General features: G+C 33.4%; 1 protein-coding gene across 1 annotated transcript in view; it reads left to right on the top strand.

Moving 5' to 3' along the window:
* Window positions 1-575: 575 nt before the first annotated feature.
* LOC123566437 (growth hormone secretagogue receptor type 1-like) overlaps window positions 576-26,506 on the top strand; it is a 108,613-nt gene continuing 82,682 nt past the window's right edge. The window contains exon 1 of the mRNA XM_045360539.2: window positions 576-768. The gene's annotated coding sequence lies outside the window, so the exon portion shown is untranslated. The remainder of the gene's footprint in view (window positions 769-26,506) is intronic.

Genomic DNA, 26,506 nt, shown 5'->3' on the forward strand with positions numbered 1-26,506 from the left:
TGTCGACCAACTTACACTCCCAGAACTTTGACCAGTGTCGCCCATCTTACACTCACCGAACAGTAACCAATGTCGACCATCTTACACTCACCGAACTTTTACCAATGTCGACAATCTTAACTCCCCGAACTGAAACCCCAGTGTGACCATTTACCTCCCGAACTGTAACATGTCGACAACATCCGAATTAACCGCTGTCGACTTCTTAATCCCCGAATTACCGATGCGACAAGCTTACACTCCCGAACTTTAACCAGTGTCGATCTTTACACCCCCCGAACTGAAACCCGTGTCGACCGTCTTACACTCCGCGAACTGAAACCAATGTCGACAATTTTACACTTCCCGAACTGTAACCAGTGTTTTCCAGCTGTCGATGTTCTCTTTGTCAATAGTCGCTCTCCAACGAGTACGAACATTTGATTTAATACTATAACTCTGACATCTTTAATGGGTTATCATTAAGAAATTATATCCGGAGGCATAGAGTAGCTCATTATCAGAAATTAATTTCATTTGTACTCTAATATGGTATTATTTCATTCAAAAGTTACACATTACATTCTCTGTTTAATCAGTCGATGAAAGTCGACATCACAATATTTGCACAGGAGTTTATATTCGTAAAAACATTATAGAACAACAAGACAAGCGGTTTAACACAGTGATTGTGGTTAATTAAAGGACACTTTCATGTTTTTACCGATGATTTTGAAAATAACAACACGGATATTGTACCGGTCGACGCCGAAGATATTTTAAAACAAGGTAATAAAGTTCTCTTCCTTCGTTTTATTTCTTTTGTCCGTGGTTCAGTAACTAAAATATTCGTTTGGTGTCATTTTATGCATCGTTAGAAAGTTAGTGTAATTATTCAAACAGCGAGTGAAAAAAAATGTCAGTCTGAACTTAAGTTTGTGTATGCGACCATGACTTGTTTTTTTTTTTACTTCGTTTATTTGTTCGTTTCATTCTCACTGACCACGTTGCATTGACTATGTATGTCTGTGTATTGGCTTGAAGAAGGCTAATGTATCCGAAACGTTGGTTAAAAATACAGTGAAGAAGGCTAATGTAGCCGAAACGTTGGTTAAAAATAAAGTGACTTGTTTTAAAAAGTTTTTGTAGTTTTGACTACTTTTAATACTTATATGTCTGTGTATAAAAGATTAATTAATGTTAATCATGTATACATCCATACATAATCTCTTATGGGTTTGTGGTTTGAAAAGGCTGGCGTTTTTGGATGAGATTTTTTCTCGTGTTTTTCATGAATCCTTGTATGGTAATTTTGCTACTTGGCATAATTTAGCTCCTCTGGGACATTCTTATAAAACATAATTCCAGGAGAGACAGTACAAGACGTACATATTGTGCAGTGCATGCATATCATATAGATCACACGAGGCTGTTGCGGGGTTATATCTAAGTTTTGTACCACGTTTCATTTTTCACTGACAAAACAAACTGCTTACTTTCATGAAAAATTATTCACTTTTGATTTAGATTTCAGTCTTTCTTATTATTTATAAATGCACTGAGAATTAATGTGTTACTTTATCTTTGAGATCTGTAGATCTGTAAAATTGGATACCAGGAGCGCTTCCTTTTAATGTGTCTTAAAATTGTATTCCTTCTCCACATAAATGTCACGAAAAGGAGATTATATTCAAACATGTGATCCACTCTCTTCTAAGTGGCAGAATTATTTGCATTAAAACTCTTTCCTCTTTAATATTAATTTATTATTTCTTTAAGAAAATGTGTTTTTTCCCTGTAAATTGGCGACTGACCTTTAAACCTGATTCTGGGTAAGGGGTTTTCGTATGATGAGTTGTTAAGATTGAAGACCTGTAGTAGTACTAAAACATTGTTGACTCGGAAACTGAAGACATCCGTCAAAGAAGATTATTCCCTTTTACCAAGAAGTGTGAGAATAACTTTGTAATTCTTCATGGCAATACCACTTGTTTCTTGGGAGCTTAGTTCTATTAAATTTGAGAAAATACTGTCTATTAGCCAATATTATGACTTGAGAGGTTTTAGTAATGGTGTAATTGACCTATACCATTTGAAAATATTTGAATTAAATATTTTTCTTCAACGCTTAACTTGTTAAAAGATTGTATCATGACAACCTGTGTGTAACTTTCCGTGAATAATCTAGAAGTCCACTATAATGTGATATAAATTGGGGCCGCGCCATGGGAAAACCAACATAGTGCTTTGCGACCAGCATGGATCCAGACCAGCCTGGCATCCGCGCAGTCTGGTCAGGATCCATGCTGTTCGCTAACGTTTCTCAAATTTCCCAAAAGGCTTTAAAAGCGAACAGCATGGAGCCTGACCGAGTGCGCGGATGCGCAGGCTGGTCTGGATCCATGCTGGTCGCAAACCGACTATGTTGGTTTTCCCATGGCACGGCTCAATTATATTAATAACAAACTGTTATCTTTTATCGTTCACTGTGACATTCTTGACCCCTGGTTAAATGGTTCATAAATTTACGTGTTTGAAACTATGTCATACTTAATCTACAATAAATATTAGATAAACGGTAACAGGTTTTTCATCTTTGTCTGAAAACCTCGTATCTTTTGTATTATGTATATGGTATAAAAACTTTGATGGTAACTTTGACTGCCGCTTCATTACGGTTTGATTAACAGAAATGTTGGGCTATTTGGCAAATTTCTAAAATCAGCAAGATTTCGTAATCCAGTTACATATAAAAATAAGATCATTGAAAGGCTAATTAAACAAAATGTGGAACAGAGAATGCGTTTTTAAGACTGATCTTCACAACTTCATTTTATTTTCTCGCAAAATGAAAGTATTTGCACACAGTGCAGTCGGTAGCAGGATGTTTTAAAATTGATATTATCAATGGGTCGCAATTTAGTGTAGCATAAGAGGGTTTGCCTTTTACAAAATTCACACAATTTTTACTACATTTTGTTCTTTAAGAAGCCGTGTTTCAATCATTTTTTAAATACAAAAGAACATTCTATTTGACATTATTAAATCGATATTAAATTAAGATAACTGCCACATTGAGATGAATAATTATACAATAATTATTATTCACATAGAATACCAGCGGGTGGTATGAATATTAAGTAGAAGTAATTTAATACAGTCAATTTCACAGTATGCAGTATCACGTTTATCATCTATATTGACTTCTGAGCAGTATGCAGTATCACGTTTATCATCTATATTGACTTCTGAACAGTATGCAGTATCACGTTTATTATCTATATTGACTTCTGAACAGTATGCAGTATCACGTTTATTATCTATATTGACTTCTGAGGCAACTCTATATTTACACACAGCCCGTGGTCTCTAACACAACTGAGAGGGGAAGAGGAAATTCAGTTACATTTAAATACTGTCACCAATAAACCATGGTTACCATGATTTGGACCTTCTATTAGCTTTTGGCTTGGAGATATGGCTCCAAGTTCGATGAGTTTGTCTCCCCGAATATAGTTTAGTATCACAGGAGAAGCCGGGAAACAGAATGCAAAAAAGGAGGAAAATAGGTTGGTTAACGGTACCTGTTTCGGTCCAATGGACGGTTCGCTTTCAACCAGGCATTTTATGAGGACACCTTTGGTGGCTGATTTCTGCCAACTTTGGTTTTGGCGCGTTGTTGCCTTTTTGCTTTGTCGCGGACGCCAAAGCGAAAAGGCGAGATTTAGAACACGACAAGCGAAAAATCACAATTTAAAAATCTCGCTGTTTTGCCTTGTCGCTTTGTCGCCCGGGACAAAGAGTAAAGGCGACAACCCGCCAATACTAGAAATCTCGCCTTTTCGCTGTGTCGCCTTTCTGTAGCGCATTCGTTATATAAAATATACATTTGTTTGGATAATCCTAACTGGAGTATCCGGTTATAAACACCGGGCACATTCCCCGTCCAAGATGGAGCTAAAGGTGACAACGCGCCACAAGTAAAATCTCGCCTTTAAGCTTTGCGGCCTTCCTGAAGCGCACGCGCACACCATTGTTATGAGATGTGACAGTTCCTGGAAGGCTACAGATCGAAAAGGGGAGATTTTTCTTTTCGCATGTTTTTTGCCTTTTCGCTTTTTCTCGGGTAAGATTCTAGTTCACACATGAATTGCATGACCAATCACCGATCTATGTTAAAGACTTGCTAGAACTCTATCAGCCAGCAAGAAATTTGAGATCCAAGAACAACTCAAAACAACAAAAAGCAAAACTGTGGGGTATGGTGACCGTAGTTTTCATCAGCTGCACCAAAGTTATGGAATACTCCTCCGGCTACCATTAGAATGCTAAAAGTTTGGATGCTTTCAAAAGATCATTAAAACACACTTTTTCTTCAAGGTCTATTGAAATTAACTTTGTACTGGAAAACAAACTGTTGTATGACTGTGCAATAGAAGTTATTTACTGTTGTTTATTGTTCTTTAAAATATCTGCTAAGATGAGAACCACGACAAAATCACGGACCTAAGAAAACACTTATGCACTCTATTCTAAACAAACTCAAATAGACAATATAACACTTGCATTTATTTTATATCAACTTTATTTCCATGATATATACAATTGCACATAACTTTCTACTTTATTTAAGAAAAACACCGGATTCTATTTTTAGCAAATGGTCACGTGACTAAAACACCGGATTTTTGTACTTTAGAAATATTTTATATGATATCTGTACCCTGAAGAAGGCTCTGTAGAAGCCGAAACGTCGGTCTTTTAATAAAAATAGTCAAACTTAACCTGCTTTGGTTGTGTGATTACACTACACTTCGGTGTTTTTTATATTTAAAATATCTAGTATAATTGATATGTGGAGTCAAACCTGATTCTATAGCTAGCTACCTTTTAATGTTGAACTATTTTTGAATATATTTTTGTGTTGTATTGTGTGTACATATCATTCTGTGATATGTAGTTTGTACAGCGCTTTTGAACGTTTATTTTATAGACGAAAAGAGCGCTATAAAAATCTGGTAAATAATGATAATAATATACAACATTTTTAAGTATCGAACACTAACAAACCTTAAACAAACGAAATCTTTGTATTTTATTTACTCAACTAGCCAAGCCATTCCTTTTTAGAAGGATGTTTTTAATATATAAACTTCCCCCTGTGCTCGGAACCATGGTGATGAAAAAGTCGAATCCGTGATTATTAAAACACGAGACCACGATAATATTCAATTCAATTTTCACCTTCGTGGTTTCAATTTTTGTAGCGGTAAAGTGGCGAGTAAAGAGTGACGGTCAAAATCGATTTTGAATCGGTAATTGTGGGGGCAAGGGACAGTAAATTTGAAAATTCCACAACTCTGCGCTGATACCAGTGCGAAAAAAATCATTAAAAAAAACCAATTTTTACAAATTCAAGGGAATTTTTAAGAGAATGTCTTGCATATACATAGCACTTCATTATAAGACATTTTCAGTTGCCAATCTTGATTCGTGATAGAAACGAGAAAAACGCAGGTTTCAGGGGCACTAAATTTTGAGGGCAAAAATGGCCAAAAAGCACACCTAGCGCGGCCTGTACCGTATTATCTGCAAATGACTGACCTAAAACGACATATTTTAAAGCATGTGGCCAGACGAAAATAATGGTGGGAAGAAAATGATCTCATAACCGTTTACTTTTTCCGCAAATTTGAGCTGAAGCTGGATGGATGGATGACCGTTTCCAATTCGTCTGACAGTTATCGCCTAACTTCAAGTTGTCGCGCGTCTTATCCCTTACAAGTTAATTCTTCCCGTATTTTAACAACGAGATTGGACTGTTATATTTTCTGGTTCTTTCTCAAATTTCTAACTAATGCACTGAAATGATATGTAAAATCTTTAAAATTTGATATCAACGACGCTTACATTTAAAATGACTTAGATTTTATCCATTTTCTCTGAGCTCATTTAAGGAAAAATAACTCTTATGAGAGGTTACGTTCAAACATTTGATCGCGGCATTTTAAGTGAAAAAAAAACCCCCAAAAACATTCGCTTTGAATCGCTTTGCTCCTCAACAATGATTTTAACTTTCTTTAAGATAGTATTTTCCTGTCTACACTGCCTTGCTCATCTGAATTTGGCGACGGACTGCAGGGCCTGGTGCTAATTGAGTTGTTTTTTTTCTAAATCCAGAGAAGATACAAGGCCCGAAGTGGTTGATAAAGTATTGCTGGCAGGTGAATTTAAGACTCTCATGGCAGACATATCCTCTTTTACGAAAATTGATTGGTATTACAGTAAGTGCTTTATAGCAGTACTACGTCAATGGGATAAATGTATTTCTTGCGACAATTCTGTATTTTTTTTTATTGATGGTTCAAGTGACTTTTATCCAAACGAACACGAGTTTGCAGATAATGAACAATGAATATGAATCATGATTATATTCTATTACCACTCTTGTATTAATCTTTTTGTGTATGCATCCGTTCCCATGTAATTACAATATGTAAACTGTGACTCTGAATAGAAGTATTGACTTGACTTGACTTCAGTAACTAAGAAGATGTTTTTAAACGGTTTTTATTTTTACAAAAAAAATGTATTTAATTGTTATTGAATTCCCAGATGCAATTTATAATTATGGATATCAAAAACGCATGCTGCTTTCAAGCATGCACAATCAGTATGGACCTATCATCAAGCATTCGTTACTTTTATGACAATGCATATTTATAAACTTATAGCGAACATACAAAGAGAATTGACTTTATAACAATCAGTATATTAACGATATTTTGTATTTGATTTGTATGCATTTTGTCAAATTTGTCCTCTAAAAAGTTTTCGTTGGGCCCTTTATGTTTTGTCTTTGTTGATTTGCATTGGCTGTATTTGTATATAGTTCTTATTTTTTTCTTTATGTATATTTTTACAAGAAGCGATTAGAACTGCATCATTGACTGATTTAAGTCATGCATCTTATGATAGTATCATTAAAAATCTAGTGTGATTAACCTCTTACGCTGAAAATTGGACTTTTATTATCACTATATGTGGAAGTTGGGTAATTTATATGTATTTTGAAATGCAAGAATAATAAATTATTACATTTGTAATCATCATAGTTTCCTATTTGATTATTACAGTAATAAAAGAATTCAGAAAAATGGTCAACAATAAATGACATATGAAACAGTATTGGTGCTCAGTTTATAAATATATAGAATACTAGCGGAGATAGAATATTAATTGGAAACAATAAAATCAATTCCGTAAGATATAATCTGTTTTGCATCGGTTTCAAATACCTGAGTAAACGCCACATGCGACACTTTGCTTTAAGCTCTTATCTCTTAGAGTAATGTGTTTGTCAAGAAACCATAATATAAGGTATTTCTAAGTCTTTAAAAGAGCCGTGCCATGAGAAAACCAACATAGTGGCTTTGCGACCAGCATGGATCAAGACCAGCCTGCGCATCCATGCTGTTCGCTTTTAAAGCCTATTGGAATTGGAGAAACTGTTAGCGAACAGCATGGATCCTGACCAGACTGCGCGGATGCGCAGGCTGGTCTGGATCCATGCTGGTCGCAAAGCCACTATGTTGGTTTTCTCATGGCACGGCTCAAAAGATCTCGAGATACCTCGTCATTGTAATATTTTCACCACCAGTCTGGTACTATTTATTTAGATCATTCCACCCTGTTGCCAAACATGAGTCGGCTCCTTACAAAGGTATATATATATATAAATAGCTTTCTATGAATTGTGGGGCCTTACCAAAACAAAAGTATCCTCACGCAAACCATTTTCTCATCAATCGCTGATTCTGCTTTGCCGCAATATGCTGATGCAAGAGCTTATTTGAATAAACTGCATGGTGATCGCCAAACATAATCTGCACCATCCTCTCAGAGATTTCTTCAAATGTTCTACTCTAATGGTCAAAGGGATCCACACAGAGAATAAATAGATTAAACACAAACCACTTTTAACATTACTCTCAAGCCTTTACTGCCTGTATTGTATAATATATTATATATGACCTGAAATATTTGATGATGGACAATGTTTGTGTTTAAAGGCTAGACGGTTTTATTGTCGAACTTTCCGTTCCCGTGATAGACTACCCTAGGTCCTCAAGTTGTAACAAGTTTCCTCCTACTGGTATGGGCCCGGGGTAACTGACAAAGTTGTCAGTGGTCATCTGTCGGTTAAGGGTTTTGATTTAGTGGGGACTAATAACCACATAAGTAATCAACTCAGATAATTGTATTATGAAGTCGTTATATTTAGAGGCTTTAAAAGATGTAATAATGAGAAAAGAAATTGGGCATATAATGTTAAATCATTGTTATACAGACATGGTTACGGAAATTTTGTGGGATAATCCTCAGCAATAGATCAAAAGCTATTCTTGCTATATTTAAACAAAGATTAATTGATATGTTCAGCAAGAGTGGGATGAGAACTACAAAAAAATAGAACATTATCGTATAACAAACACTTGAAGAAAGATTTTATGTATGAAAGTTATTTAAATTCAATGACAGTAAATATTACAGAAGTTTACTAACAAGACTTAGAAAATCGACACATACGCTTAGAATAGAAACTGGCAGATATGGTAGAAACAGGATAGAGAGAAATGAAAGACTATGTTTGATATGTGATAACAGAAGCTCTGACATAGAAGATGAATACCACTTTGTTTTAATATGTACAAAATACAGCGCATTAAGAAAACGTTATATTGCAAAGAGATATAGAAGAAATCCTAGTATGTGGAAATTTATTGAACTATTGAACTCAACAGATAGAAAAAACTTTAAACAACTTAGCAGCCTTTATCAAAAATGTCTTAAATATACGATCTGCCACTATTAATAATATTTTGTGATTATGAGATAGAAATATGTTTTCTATGTTTTATTTTAATATGTATTATATGTTTTGGTACTTCTACAAAACATGTTTTATGAAAATATATTATGCTATGTGCATTGATGTAGCCAACAATATTATTTTGATATTGTTTTTGTTCATCCTCAATACAATACTTTATAACACTATACCTTTAGAACGTTATATGATATTATGTATAAATATGTTTTTTTTTTGGACCTTGTATTAGATTGTAACAGGTTTGTGGACGAGGAACCATAATGGCTCAAGTCCTTAATTAGTGAAATAAACTATTCTTCTTCTTCTTCTTCTTCCTATATTCATAAATAGTCTATCGATTTTTCATTAATGTGAATTTACCAAGAAGTTTTGCTTCAAGGCAGAACGTACCTAATAATAAGAAATTAATTTCAAAATTGTTTTGAAAGTTATTTTACTATAATAGGTACATAGCACATTACTATAAAAAGGTGTCCACTGGAGTTTATATTGTATCCGGGAAGAAGATAGAAATTTATATCATTGCTCCAGATTGTATTAACATTATTCAAAGTGCGGTGCCCACTTTTTTTCATTTAGTTGTGTATATGTTTTGCTTTGTCTATATATTTTTGTGTACATGTTAATCATTTTCATAATCATAATTACATTGCTAGAATTGAGAGGACTGCGTTCTTGTACTAGATATTTATCCATATGCTCTCGTATTTTTGAGAGTAGGGGAGCGTTTAGTATAACTTATTTATAACTAAAATATCTTGCACCGTTAGGGGAAGAAATTATTTCTAAAAGAAATTACTGCTCGTAATTTATAAAGAGTACTTAAATGCTGACATTAGGCTTGATATAGATTCTCGAAATGAAACTTTTTTCTCTCATTCCCCTCATAAATATATTTTGTTCAAGCTCGATTTCAAATTAAAGGTTTTATCGGACAGTCTTGGCATCAAAGTATGAGGAGAAGACAGTGAACTATAGAAATTGCACGAGCTCTTTTCCAGTAGTATTGAAAATATCCAGTGTTTGGTTTGAAATTTTCATGACTGATCATTTTGGATAACTAGTATCTATTGTGTGAGTATTATTTTTATTATTATTATATGTGTGGATGAAGATTTAAGTATATTACATATAATAAGGTGTAATTATATAAATTATGCGAATTTTGGAAGGGTTTAATCTATTGTCTTTGCTTGTTGTCCGACACATTTGCTTTGTAATATTGTGACTATAATATATTGATGTGCATGTTCATAAATACACAGAGTTTATACATGCCAGCTATGATAGTTTATCGGAACAATTAGTGTAGTCTTCCTATTTTATTTATTTAGGTTAGTTGCTTTTATTCTCTTCTTCATTTTTTGTTTTAATCGAGAGCGTTTTACCAATCGAAAATAATTTGCATATTAACTAAACGTATTTCACAATAAATCGACCGATTTCGTCAAAATATAAGACTTATGGCAGTTAATAATATATAACTTGACTGGTTTATGGTCATTTAAATGATCAGCGCAGCTATGGAGTGCCGCTTAAAACTATCCCCTGTAGTGAAATGAACTATATGAATAACGAGTTGCAAATTTTTATCGGTCACTTCTGTCTACTTAGTTTCCAGTTTTTGTATAATTTGAATAATGTAATATTAGATTTATAGCTCCTTGTTTAGTACATTACAATCAAGATTTGTTGTACTTACATGGTTTGTACTTATCAATATACAAACAAGTATCATCCATTGTAGCATATTTCTGCCAACCGCATATCCACTTATTTCATCTCATTTGTTTTCTCAAAAATGTCACTCATTTACGGAAGCCTATTAGGAACATTCTGTCTTAATTTTTATGCATAACCTCTTATGTATGACATATAATGTGTTACGTGTTATCAGTTACCTCTTACATGTTACGTATTACCTCTAAGGTGTAATATCTTGTATGTTACTTATCAAAAGTTAGATTTGCCTAGTTCTCAGTAGGGAAACCAAATTTACCCCTTTTGGTGACCACTAGAGCTAAAACTAGAAAAAAGCTTGAAACGACTTATGATATGAACAGCATGATGGATCTTGATCAAACCTGGTCTGTACCACCATTATAAGGTCATTTCCTAATTTGTTTCAAAACGCGCAATGGTGCCCTTTTAGGGTCCTCTAGAGCTAAACACAGAAATATCTTTAAAAATTTCTTTTTCATGAATGTTTTTGCTGAATTTTCATTAAACTTTGTCTGTAGTTTAAACACAGGGCATTTGATACCTTTCCGAAGCCATTAGAGACAGAAATAGAAGTACCTTTATTTAAACAACTTTTTCTGATGATCACTTGTTTACCATCATAGTATACATATGTAGGCAAGACTACATAACTGGTCTTTAGCTCAGTTATGGCGTTTTCTTTTGGCATAGAAATTAGTTACGTTTCGCATACAATTCCATATTTTGTTTAAAATGTTTGATATATAACTTCGAAACTTTGAACACTTGCTTACTTACCATCATGGCCACACAATGCCATATCGTGCAAGATATATCCAGATCCGCAAATACAGGTAGATTGTTTGTCTTATCTATTTTTTATCTTTTGTTAGAAAATCTCTGTTAATATTTTGAACCCATACTTCCATCAATTCTTCGAATAGTCGAGTGCGCTGTCAACCGACAGCTTTTGTTTCTTGTTGTTTTATGGGAGACCTAAAATTGTTTTTGTCAGTACGTCTGTCCTGATATATATGTCAAGTATATCTCATAAAGTATTTAACCTAGCGTCACCAGACCTAGGATTGTTATTAAACATGTTACGTAGTACTTCTGGTGTTGTGATTTGAGTTTACACAGCCAGACCATGGCCATGACTTAGTTAAAATATACTTAATGTAACAGGAAGCCGGGGTTTGACTGTTCCTAAAAATAGAAAATGGCTTAAACTGGCGCAAATGGGCATATGCTGTATTATGCATTTCATTACTGCCCATAAACAGACTCGATAAAACCCATTTCTTATTTCCTAGTGATTCATTTCAGTTTGCTGTCTTGCAGGATTATATATTTCATTACTGCCCATAAACAGACTAAATAAATTCATTTCTTATTTTCTGTTGTTTTTTTTTTTCTTTATTTTTCTCGGTTTGTTGTCTTGCTGCATTACATATTTCATTACAGATCTTGTGCGTTGTCTTTTGTTAACTGCGCAGTTAGTAATCTCTGAACTGACTTATGTCTAAACACTATATTTATACAAACTATATACTTTATTTATTATAAAGTACGATAGCCACAATAGAGAGTATATAAGTCCTTAGACATAAGATGAAATACCTAATTCCTAATACCTTTGACATAAGATAAAATACCTAATGCCTAATAACTTAGATATAAGATGAAATACCTAATGCAAAATTATGTACATTTTATATATTTAAGAGCTATTAATAATGACTTTAGTAGGAATTCGCATTTCGAGCCGCACTAAGACTGAAGTATTCTTCCAGCGTATTTATAACTTCACCAGTATTAAAAGCTATTTAACACCTTACATCAACGTTTGAAAACAAAACATATATCACTTCGGCAGTTTAGTGTCCCTTTTTCAGCTAAGAATTTCGATGAAAATGTCCTTAAAGTGTACGTGCGAGTTTTGCTACAAATCAATGTTCTGCGTAAACCCAAGTTAAATTTACATAAAACTTCCCTGAGGAAAAGGAATTGGTTCAAACGTCATAGAAGTGTCCCCTAACCAAATCTGTATCATATCCAATAGTACCGTTATTTTCACAGATGCAATGAAAACTGATATGATGAAATGAAAGATATTTTCATTATGTTAATAAGTGATTAAATCAAACTTTAGTTCAACTAGTGTTCATAGCTCTCTATATAGCATCTATAGTACATGTATGGAAATTTGAACACTATAGACAAGAGCAGTCTTACTAGACATTCTGAGTCTTGGCTATATATCTTCCTATGGGAACCACACATTTCACAGCATATATTGACATCTTCATAGCGTACTTTCTTGCCAAAATCATACCGATCACATACTTTGGTAACAAAGTACATTAGATCAGGCTTTCCATGCGGAATGTAGATTCCAGTTAACAGAGCTATTCGGTCGAGCTTTGTGAAAGAAAACTTTATATATCCACATATAAATGATTCAGTTCATGTTTCCCGCTTCACCTCTACCTTACGTGTATAATCTAAGAGGTAATAAATAATACGTAACGCATAATACATCACACATAAGAGGTAATGCATAAAAACTAAGACAAAATGTCCCTAATAGGCTTCCGTACTCATTTCACTTATTATCTGACAAGTAGAGAAGTTTCGTGTTACCAACTTAAATCATTACAGGACATAACTGATTGTTAGTGTCAATACTGTCATCAGAATATTCGGTTAGGTTAACTAGATACCTTATTGTTTTTTTGTGTCATTTAGTCAGATATGAAATTATAACCTAAATCAGCTTGAACGAAATTTATATAGTCCATATGAATTATTTGGTGAGGAGATATACGAGTGAGAAATAGTTATTTATTAAAAATACGTAATGTTTGACTACACAACAGTGTTAGCAAAAATTCCTAAGTCTCCTTTAGTAAGTGTTCACTTAAAGGGACTAATCCACACATTTTAGGGGACTTACTCACACATTTTAGGGGACTAACCCACACATTTAGTCCCACACATTTTAGGGGACTAACCCACACATTTTAGGGGACTAACCCACACATTTTAGGCAAAAGGCAAAAAAATCATTTTTCTCAGAATCCATAAAAAGTGAATACTCTGAAAGTGGCTGGTGGTATAAGCTTACTGACATACGATTTTTGCAAGATATATTTATAAATAAACAGAAATGTTGTGCAAGAGGTAGTAAAGCGTTGCAACGCTTTTGAATTATAGTGCAGAAAATTTACATTCTTCTTACATATTTACCAATATCTAACTTTTATTTTCACCCACGTTATCATTTTTCAGTGTCATATATACATTATATGCCAAACTTGATAGAAATGAACATGTTGAAAATTTTTCCCAAAACTGTGGGCGGGTGGCATAATCATCGTAATAGGTTACCGTCTTGCATGCATCTATTGTCATTAGATAAATTCATAAACAGGCATGACATTGTGTCTAGATGTAACCACGATAATTCGTAATTAAACTGAATGCCTCTCAGAATAAAGCTTTGGCAAATCTACAAACATGATTGGTCTGGGCGAAGCGATTACAATTAAAGGCCATAGATTTTTGCCCAGCAGAATTTATGATTTGTATGAAACATACAGTTTTAAGCACAGTCGAAACAATTTATAACGCAGAAACAGTAATACTGAAATGGCGGTGATAGAATACTAGCGGGAGTTATGAATATTAACTGGAAACAAAACAAATAATAACACATTTTGCGCTGTTACATTTATTATCAGGCTGTGTCTTAGAGAAGTTGTCTGAACCAGGAAAGATCGAATTTTCTAACAAAAAATGATTATCAAAATGGTTAGAATACTGAACTAAAGACCTAACTTTATTTAAATTCTTAACATTATATTGACATCAAGTAGACTCCTGCCGGGTTTACTTCTTTCAAAAGGATAATATGTTTTACAATAGTGTATATCAGATAATTTTTCATGAATTGTCTGGCACGGTGTTATCTAAACAGGCTAGAAACATAACAAAACACTTTTTTTAGCTACTTGCGTATTTCGGCTTTGCTATATTGACAAAGTCTATATGTATGAGCTTAAATAGAATATAGTGTAAACAACTGTTTGCATAAACCGCTCGATGTTTGCTAGACACAATCTTTGTCATGGTCTCATGGACCTATTTGAAGATTGTCCATAGCTCAAATGCACACAAGCAGAGTTAAGACAAACTCAAACCTGAAACCTAATCAGCATCTTCTTATGGATTGCAACACATTTTTTCTTCTCCTCACTTTGTCGCCTCGCAATGCTACATATATTTAATATGACCTGAAATGTTTGCTGTTTCCGTCCTCTTGACAACCTTGAAATGCCCCAATGTGTACATTTATTTCGACAATTATTTACTTCTCAAGTTTTCACCTATTTTCTCCTGCTGTGTGTTAGTGCATGTCTGTGACAGTTGTCGCCGTTGATGGTTTATTTCTATTAATAACTACACAAATATTTGAGATATGGTTTATCGTACCTTTCTGCGACATGAACTTTATCTTAACAACCTCAGAAAACGTAGACCTCTGATTATTTACTTTTAAATCTAGGATTATATTTGGGATAGAAGAGTCCAGTCAATGTATCGGTTTAATTGAATTCCGGTTAAGTCGGGGCGTAAAAGGATTTTACACATTTCAATAACTCCAATAACATGATCAAGCCAAGTCTGGTATTGTTTTTCATTGCTAGGTCAATGCATCCAAAGAATCTTCCCGGAGATTTAAAAGCATTTTATTGAAAAACATAATTGAGTTACCCGATTAAAGGCCCGAGAATTTAAATTCAAGTGATATTCTTTACTGAGTCTTATTTCAGCCTTATACGCAAAATAGTTCGTTTTCTTGAATTTCATACTAACTAATCATCTAGTGCAAGTTGTAGGCATTACCAATATATATGTTTTTCAAGAAATGACGAGAAATTTTAACAAAAAGGCAAACATGGTGACGCTAATTCATAATAAAATCAATGCTTGTTTCGCATATCTTCAACTGGAATGATTGATGTTCCTCAATGAATATGCTGCATTTTGTTCTGTTAAAGATTTACAGCTACTATGAAAGCATGATAAAATATATTGTATATGATTGCCAATTTTCAAATCTTGTAGGCAAGAATCGACTGCCTTACTCCATGTACTTTTACCTACAGTAATCCAGCTGGCTTGCGGAAGGTCTGTGGTTCTACCCAGGTGCTCATCAATGCTTCGTATAAAGCTCGGAGAGGCAATTATTACCTTGCTTAACCATCAAAAGCTGGAAAGTCGCCGCATGACCAATAATTGTATCGGTATGACATTAAACAAACAAAACCAAACAAAAACGCAACAAAAGACGTTTACCTACTGTGACTACATATTTCTCCTTTTATAAGAAAATCTCAGCCTAATTTGTACCACAGCTATATTCATATATTTGTATGGCATCACGTATAAACACATGATGTCTCTACCAGTTTCGCAACGCTTCCGATAAAGAGTAAGCTACTACATTAATTATGAAGTAAGAAAGTTGCCTGCAAAATTTGACGATGTTATTCACCTGATTTACCTTTGAAAATAAGTCGCATCTGATGACGCGCAAGTTATCATAAAAGCACTGTACTGATGTGCGTGTTTATCGTGCAATATCTTCCCAAATGATTTCAGAGGGGTAATCTTCAGATAAGAAGTTCCCTTTGAAGTACTTTCCTTGCTTTTCCCCAATGAGAACTTTGTGACTTTGATGACGTAGATTTTGATCATAACTACTTATTCATAATAAGATTGTGTATTTCTCTCTGAAAGACTAATGGCATATAGAAGTTATCAATGTCAGTCATGAAGTCTCTTAGCTATAATCAATACGATTTTGAATGTCTTTTGCACACTCACCTCTCGCTTTCAGTTTGTTATCTTTATAGTAAGTTTTGTATTTAAGGAAAACAAAACATTTCTATATCAATACAGCAAAATTTCAAAAAGAATTATACATATAATAATATATTATATCAAGTGTCTTGGACTTTAACTTTTAACTTGAAAACTTCATAGACAACGAGAAGTGGTTTATATGTAAAATAAATAGTCACCAACCATGAAAGCATTAGTAATGTAAAAAGTCAGTTTCTCCTAAAATGGATATGTGATTCTATCGATATAATCTTCCTTTGTTTAATAGATTATGTAATTTGTCAACTTAGCTCTTTTTTTCCACAGTTGTAGCGAAAAATGGAATTCATATTGTAATGGAGGATTTGTTAGCCAGTGCGTTTTGTTCCACATTGTTAATAGTACTGTTAAAAATGACAATCAGTGTAGTTTGGCCTCGAACAAAGTAGCAAGAACTTGTTATGATACAGTTCTCTGATTGAACTTTGGTCATGCTGTGCTTGGTCAATACTGATCAGATTCTAGTGATAGTAATTGCAATGTCATTCCCAGTTGACATTACTGCATTCAGATACACGCTATTTGTAAAGACTGCGTCACATTTTGATCAGTACTTAGTTTGTCTTATTTCCTAGATATGAGGATGTAGAACAGAATTTTAATTAGTTTGCAGTCCCGCATGGACCAGACTTTATGTAGCCTTGTGTGCTATAAACGCCTTCTAACTGAAACATATTATAAACCAGTTTATTATACCTCACTTTTGTCTACAATGGTAAAATCCCATTACCCGAAAAGGAGATATTTTGACTATCAGAAACATTTTCAGCCTTTTTGACACGTGACCAAGCGAAAGTGACTGTCAGGTCATGTGACCGCGCTGATATTTTGAATGTCATATAAGGGCAAATAACTGCTTCTGGTTTTTAGCCATATGATTGCCTCCCTTGTACACAATGTCATATTGTAATGACGTCGCTATTCAGTGTGTACACAACTGATTACCGCGCTAAAGATGAAACTGTTGAATTAAATGAATCAAAAACATTTTTAAAACATTTTTATGTGTTTAGTTTCGGTATAATAAAATAAATACCATATGGCAGCGTGTGTGACATTGATATTGTCAACCCTCGGAACAGAATGTCACCACTCGACTATCGCCTCGGGTGACATTCTGTCCACGGGTTGACAATATCAATGTCACACACGCTGCCATATGGAATTTATATAATATAATTCTTGTTTTGATTTTTTTTCAGACATCCCTCTATAGATATTACCAATATTTGTCTATACATTACAGAAAATAATCTTGTGAATGGTTATTATTATGTTTTTGATTAAATCGATGTTTACGCATACTATTACCTCTCATGAGCAAACACAGACATTGTTTTCTTTGGTTGCATATTTTACACTCCTCTGGTGAAACTATATCCCCTGGTTCCGAAGTGTGTGCTTTATATATGCGCAAAAATGGAGGAATATAGTTGTTAAGGGATTATTGAAGTTATGACACAATTACTGCAAAACATTTTTATCTTATTCCTGTCATATTAAACATAGATATACAAGTATTTATTTTTGATTACATTGGGTACCCTAAAAAAAACTTGTTTATTATTTTTTATTGCATATACCCTGTTTTATAGGTTCTTTTTATATATACTATTACTTCCCTTTAGATATACATAATGTAAGAGATACTGTTTTCTAGTAAGCCAAAGATATTAAAATGAACCTTACTGGAAAAATTAATTTCAAAAGATTGCATTATGTTTTTCTTACATTTTCTCTCCATGGTTCTGAATTAACCATACAAGTAGAATGTTTAATTCCATCTAAGAAAAGAATTTTGATAATTCAAAGATTACGCTGACTGCATATAATTATGAAAATGTCACAATGGTCCTGGTGTTTCATCAGTGTCAATCAATCAATGGGTATTTCCTTACTGTTTTAAAGGTAATACATTGAATTATTACTAAGATATAAATCTTGCCATTATAATTTTAAGATTATTAATACAATGTATTAATACATAAAAGATGTAATTTATCCGATAAAAAGTGCTTATATGTGCATTTTTGTTATTGTGACATTGGAAAATACTTAAATGTTTGACGTGATAATTAAATATTGTTGTATAAAACATAGCTTAGATGCTGAAAGCAACTCAAAGTGTCTGTAACTACATAAAAAAACCCTGACGTTGTGGCATGAAAATATGTGTTTCTGCATAATGTTAAAGATAACCTTCGCATTACATCATGCTTATCTCTATAATGTTTGGCGTTTGTGATGTTTAAGCGTGAATAATTTGCAATTATTTTAACACACACCGTCATCTAGAAAACAAAACATGGTGCTTACTGTCATGGAAATTATGTTCAATTTAATTGATAGTTCGGCCTGTCAGAAAAAAAATACAAATACAATCGAGCCGGGGAACATGTCTTAAAAACGGATTTTCATTTGCAGGCACTATGCTATTGCATTTTTCACTTGAAATATTAATGAATGCTAAAACATTTGAAATCAGCGCGCAATGCATGCTGTTTTATGACATGCAAAATTAGAGTTTGCCAAATAGCAAGTTTTTTTTTTTCATATTTGTTTTATATGCATGCAGTCGATGGACAGAGACGAGGTTTGAATATTAGGCTTCGTTCGTTAAAATAAGTTGACGTGAAACTTCGTTAGAATTTCATTATATTTATTTTTGGATATAACTGCATGCATTCCGCTCAATTAAAATTACTGATTCCACTGTCTTTCGATAACTTTTCTTGTCTTGCGAGTTTTTACTAAAGCTGGTAAAAGGCACCCTTACACAAAGCTTTTTTGTGATACACTCGAACTCATATGTAAAGGAACGTTGTAAAAGAGCTGTATGGAATATTTCTTAATTAATAGCTTGTTTTTTTACCAAAATAATCCGTACGCATCATCCTTTCACAGTTGGCTCTCTAGTTTGTTCAAATGTTCATATTCAAGAGGTCAAAGGCACCCATTCAGATCTCTTACCTAGTATGACTTACTCCTCTGCACTTTGTCGGCAAACTCCTCCTCGCAGAGTACTTTGCATTTTATATAACCAAAACAACATTATTTTCATGTAAAAATATTTCGTATAGGAAGATAAATGCAAACAAAAACGTTTAAAATATTAAATGAGATCCTTTGTGTAAAGGAGCCAGATTATTATAGTACTTCGCTTGATTACTATGCAACTTGTACGCACTGGAACCAACTTCTGACGCTTAAAATTCTCCTATTACCGTGCACACAGGTAAACTTATTTCATGTTTTGAAAAAAAAAAAAAAAAACAAAAAAAACAAAAAAAAACAAGGCTGCATTCATAATTAATTCTTTAACTTTTATAACTTTTTGGTGGGTTTACCGTCGAACCATTTTAGTGGGTTTACCGTCGAACCGACAAAATTATAGGTCATACTGCAATTTTCCAGCTTTGATGGTGGAGGAAGACCCCAGGTGTCCCTCCGTGCATTATTTCATCACGAGCGGGTACCTGGATACAACCACCGACCTTCCGTAAGCCAGCTGGATGGCTTCCTCACATAAAGAATTCAACGCTCTGAGTGAGGCTCGTACCCACATCGATGAAAGACAAGTGATTTGATTTGAAGTCAGCGACCTTAACCACTCGGCCTCGGAAGCCCCTATTTGAATTTAAGTAAGTACAAATACCTACACCTAGTTTAACAATTTTACAACTAAAATGTCAACCCAAGAAGACCTAGGAAACAGAATTTATTGTAGGACACTAACGGGGAAGATGAATTTATTCACAAGTTAATGTAGAACACTAACGGGGAAGATGAATATTAATTGGAAACAATACAATCAGTTTCAGAATACCATAATGCAGTATCACAGTTATTATCTATCTGAAACTGGTGAAAACTCCGCATTCGACTCCTTGTCTAAACTAGTAGCGTCTAGGGGAATAAATGATTGTCAGGAAACTGATATATTATACATTGTATTAAATCTTTAGAGATTAAGGTACCTTGGCATTTGTGAAGAAACAGTTCCATATTACCACTTTCTTCAACATACATTATCCGGGCTATAGATGAGATGCAAAATGCAATATTATTAAAACTCATATTTCTGTTATCGTTTATTTCAACTTCATTCTGTCATAGACCTCAGATGCTCCACTTCAGTTGTAAAAGGCACCGAGACAGAGTTAAACTAACATAAACTATTAGAAAACTTTACTTTTTATATAAAAAAGAAACAACACGTACCTTCATTGCATGTACTGCTTTTGCTTCTTCTGTGTGTCATAAACGGTTTTTTCCGAAAGATATTTTCTCCTTTTTTAAATGCTAAATTTATCGTACCTTCCGTCTCCATGACAGCCGCGAAAATCCTTACAGAGGATGTCTATAAGATAAACATACACTACTCAGGTTGTATTCAATTTTCTTTTTCTCAGTATAATAGTGTGTCAGTGACACTTATCAGTGGTCACCGTAAGGTATAAACTTTTGATATAATGGTACATGCACTAATATCTGCCGCATGAACAGTTAATCTATTGTCCTCTGTAATGAGAGTTCATTAAGAAATAGGACTCGAAGGCATATCATAGCTGAATATGAGAAATTAATTTGTAATTGAGCACGTTCCCTCAAGAAATAATACTATTTTATTCAAAAGGTACACAGTACATTATGTCATCAAAAGCTGTCATCAAATGTTTTGCACTGGAGTTTGTATTGTTAAGACATCTGTGAAAGTTGATTAAAGGATATTTTCATGTTTTTCTTTATGCTTTTGAACGTAACAACTCGGATATTGTACTGGTTAACTCCAAAGCTACTTTAAAACAAGGTAATCAAGTTTTTCCGTTTTTTTTATTTCATGACATTTGTTTTGTTTCATTTTAAGTGTTATTGATAAGGTCTAGCATTCTAAAGGAAGAAGCGCGGTAGCCAACCGGTCTATTGCGTAATGGCGGATCTATATATAGGTTGTTGCCCACTATTTTTTCAAGTGGGATGGCTGCAGAATGAGAATGTCTCAATTAAAGCTAGTTATGTTGGGATTATTTTGACATTTTTGTGTAAAAATTGGGAAAAATATTTTATTTGGTGAAATAAAATTTTAATTTTACTATGAGTAGTAATGTCAGGTCAGTGTGATTTTGATGCAATTTTGCATTAAAATATCTTTGTAAACAGGTTCATGGCCCTATTTTTCTCTTCGTTTTATATCAGTTTTAGGATTATGCGTTAAAAAAGTTAGTATATACCTTACTATGAAAAGTAACAAAAATCGTTGGAAACGGTCATTACAGCCGCCGTTGTCGGATCCCTATTGGCACAGTGTGCCCATAATGGCCCCATGTAACCGAAGCGTTCGCGCGTTCCGAGATTGACGTCATGTAGCAATGTCATCACGGGGAATGAAAGGGTGCTGAATTGTTTTTTTTTTTAGATCGATAATCAAATAATGATAAAAAGGTTGATGAATAAAGCAATACAAATGATACTTATAACGCATGGAAAATGAAACTACCAAAATAAATATGAAGACAGGGTATGTAATAAAAAGGTCCATAATGGCACACCTAGTTTCGCAATGGCCCTCGGGCAGACATGACACAGGTGTACCAATGAAACTAGCAAAATAAATATAAAGACAAGGAATATAATACAAAGGTCTTTAAACGGTTGGCAGGTGCCTTCCAGTCTAGTAAGACAGACATGACCCAGGTGTACCATTACGGCAAGGAAGCACAGACAAGCAGTATATAAACCTCTTATTAATAAGGCTTTGTACTTTCAAATGGGTCTAGCTATGTGTGACAACTCTGTGAAATTTGTCCATTTCATACAGAATATAGAGATTAATAATAATAATAATAATAATAATAATAACAAATAATAATAATAATAATAATAATAGTAATATATTTCATTTTTAATAACTATAATCAAAGAGGATGATATAGTCGGATTTATGGTCCTAAAATCAAATTTACAGTACAAAGATTATGAAATTCAACCAGCGATAGGTTGTAAAATGAAAAGCATGTATTTTTGAAAAAATTATTTCTTAGCGGCATGAACATGTTGTTTAAACCGTACGTGTTTTTGATATGCTTTTGTATAATGGACAGTTTGTTGATATATAATTGCCCCGAACACACGAAACTAAATAAATATAACAACAACCTAAAACTAGAATATCAGACCTACCGGTTTTCGTTAAAGAAAACAAATTCAGGTCTATGCTTGAAACTGAGAATCGTCTGTTAAATCGACATTTTCGACATGCTGATATGTCCTGTAATATATATTTTATCATATCACACTTTCAACTAAGGGGTACTTTTACAATGCAACACCATGTCTCTGCTTCTTAAGGCGACCCGCAACTTAGATTTACTATTTTAGTTGCGCTGGATTTCAACAAACAATTAAATATATACATGTATTTAACATTACTCAAATGGTGTTTCGAATACGGTAGGTGCATGCCTTGTCATAAATTAAATAGCATCTTAGCAATTGCCACTAAACTGTACAGTAAGACTGTTAAAATGAGGCTAGACTTTCCTGACAGGAATGTGTTCATTCTTCTTCCAGTGAGGCAAATTACTTCGATCTTAATGAAACTGTCACTGTTTCTCCGGACATATATTAAATGCATTTATTTCATGCAAAGATAAATCGCATTCAACGTTAAAGGTGGTCAATCACGTTTGAGCAACATTTTCTGACATTTTTCAGTTTTCATATATTTTGTTAGAGATTTATTTAAGGGACAAAATACCCATTACATAGAGTTAGATCCCTATTGGAAATGTATGATTTATTACTTTTTATGAAATTTTATAATCATCTCCCTTTAATACAAAAGTGTTTAAAAAGTGGATTATTTCTTTTAATTTCAATATAATTTCTAGTTTTACATTTGCATTTGATATATATTGGAATATTCCAAGTAACTGAAACAAAAAATAAGTTTTGGAACAACTTGTAGCTTCGGAATTAATTTATTTTAAATCTATTTCGGTTGCATAACCAAGATAGACAAGGGAGGTAATAATAATTTTATAAACTTGCATTTCTAATGAATTGTGGCAAAATATGTTCTTGTCAATGCAAATATTTTACAACTCTAATACCGTAGTGTTTATATTCATAACATTCCTTAAGCAAAGTATGTTTATTAAATTTATACTTATGCTAAAATAACGCTATCTTGGTTTGGCAACTAAGATAGGAAAATCAAAGTTTAATACTTCCAGTGAAAATCTGATGTGTATCAATAACATGATGAACACAAATAAGTGTAAATGATCAGCTGGTAAAGTTTTTTTAAAAAATCGGTAAATTTACCGAAATCTGATTAACCATCTTTGAAAGAAATCATAAATGTCCATATAAATGTGAAAGATGTTAAGGCTTTTCAGATATTTTTTTCTTTTTCAATTCGAGAAGATTAATGTTTAAAAACCACTTTAAAATGTGCATTTTCAAATGTTTTGTTTTTATTCCATTTTGAACGACACGCTATAATGTAACGTAAACTTCTAGCTTTAAGTGGGGAAAGGGAATCACGTTTCTAATAGAAGAGTCAATACTAGATATTGTTTTCTAGGCACTTCGTTCACAGTTTCACCTAATACATATCATTTGCATAATATATATCTTGCATTGGCATCGAAGTATAAATGGAATACAGACACGATAAGAAATGCATGGCAACATCATTAATTGTTTAGGCAATAACCGTTTATTTTCTAGAATTTTGTTAAATGTGTTTTTGTTTGATCATTGTGGATACATTTTATATTTTGTGAGTATGATTATAATTATTGTATGCTTTGTGGAAGCCCATTATCATAAGTATTTAAAAACACGCTATAAATTTACACAAAATATGTCACATTACTCATATTTCAATAATTTGCTCAAATTTCATCTTTGATAAAAAAAAATACATTTACGAGTATTTAAACATAAAATAAAAATTTTAGGCTAAAATATCAAACAATAAATATATTATTTGTACTGCCGCTTAAAAACTGGCTTTAAAACAAATACTATTACTACATGGTAATCATACGATGTCAATTGCCTTTTATTTATCACTTAGTAGAAACTTTTCCCATAGTATTCTACTTGTTATCCGCAAAATTTAAGTCTTGCCGTCTGTCAAAGGCAAAAAACTGTTATTGGGCTGTTTAATAAAACCAATAGATACATTTAACCACACATCTGTATTGTACCCAGCATGTAGGGACTTTAACATTATAATACAGTACATCAGTTTATGACTTACTCTAGCCTATAAAGATACTCCAGATTTCAAACTGTAAGATTTATACATACATTTATTTACAGGTATAGTAAAATATGGTGGTGCACGCACCAGGTCAAAACCTTTAGATATGGTTAAAGTAGTGAAATATCGAAGTTTATTTAAGTTCTTGCAGTAACTGCCTACCTCTTATGGCCTCTCTTTGATATCTAGGGACACACTGTATCCAGAATCCTGACTGTACATGTGTGTGCTCTTGTTTACACATTCATGTAGTGTATGTCTATATTTCATTGTCATATGAACTTAAACTGAGACAAAAAACTTCTAGACTTAAACATTTTCTGAGCGAACGCTGTCCAGTCACTTTACACGTGTGTACACTATGGAAGTTAGTAACTCGAAACTTGAAAATTCAAGCTTACTAATTCGACATATAGAAACTACACTTGTACGTATCTTAAAATTCCTACCTAGTAACTCGAAATGTGTACGAAATAACTCGAAATTTCAAGTCAATGTGTCGAACTATTGAGACAATGAATAATATGCACCTGGCAAAAATGCCCTGCCGAACATGCAGTTTTACATACAGTTCGTTTCACTAAATACATAAGATGAGCATCTTCTGCATTGGTGGCGAACTTCGAATGATAAATACATATGGGGAGAAAATCCTACATTGATAGCTTATATCTGATGTACTTTTTTAAATGTATATAAAAGAATCCAATATGCATAAACTTAAAAACAAAGATGTGTTAAATCCTGGATTCTGTTACGTATTATTTGACGAATGAAGTTATTTATGTTCCTATTATATAGGATGGTGGGCAAATTTGAGAAAGTTTTTATTTCCCTTGGTAATAAGTATTGGCTTATCAACCAATGTTGGCAATATGGCCCTGCTGCCACTTTACCTTTAGGCTAAATTACTCGTCTTGCCATCCCATCATAAAATGATTGATTTAATAGCCAGCTTTTCGCTGAAAGATTATTAACATGAATTTTCTGATAGATGTTTCTATAGTTTTCCTTAAATCACATAAGATCTTATAATTTGTCAGCTTAAGCATTTGTTTTAACAGTCGTAAGTAAACACTGAATTACAGTGCCGTGACAATAAAATGTCTCCCCATCATCCCCCACCCCACCCTCTCACTTCGTAAGTATTATATTTTCAGACTGAGTCTCCTATTATTCAGCTTGGTTGAGTGCTGTGCTTCTAAAGGATCTTCTTGTAGAATTTATACATATTGCAGTAATAAACTTGTGATACGTTATAAGTGTATAATTGGTCATAAACGAAGTGTCAAGGGATTGTTTGGTTACAATACTCTGTTTGACCCGTAGTCATGCTCCGTAGTCGTGTTGTGCTCGGTCAATACAGGAGACACAGGCTGATTTAGATTCCGGTGATAGTAATTAACGGCATGTCATTCACAGATGACAATACTGCGTTCAGATACACGCTATTGCTCAGACTGTGTCTTATTTCCTATAATGCGGAACCAGATTAAAATTATTTTGGATTCCCGACTGAGTCAGCCCTTTGTTCGATTTATTAAGGAGTCGCAGTTTACGCCGCTGTTGAAATGTATTTTATCTAAGACGTACATTTATATTTTTGTTTTTGTTTTAGAAGACATTTTTCACATCCTTTTGTAAATATCACACACTTTTGTACATAACAGTCTTCTTATTTGTAAATTATATAAAATTTAATATTGATG

The sequence above is a fragment of the Mercenaria mercenaria genome, chromosome 8 (assembly GCF_021730395.1).
Source record: "Mercenaria mercenaria strain notata chromosome 8, MADL_Memer_1, whole genome shotgun sequence".
NCBI classification, from domain to species: Eukaryota; Metazoa; Mollusca; class Bivalvia; order Venerida; family Veneridae; genus Mercenaria; species Mercenaria mercenaria.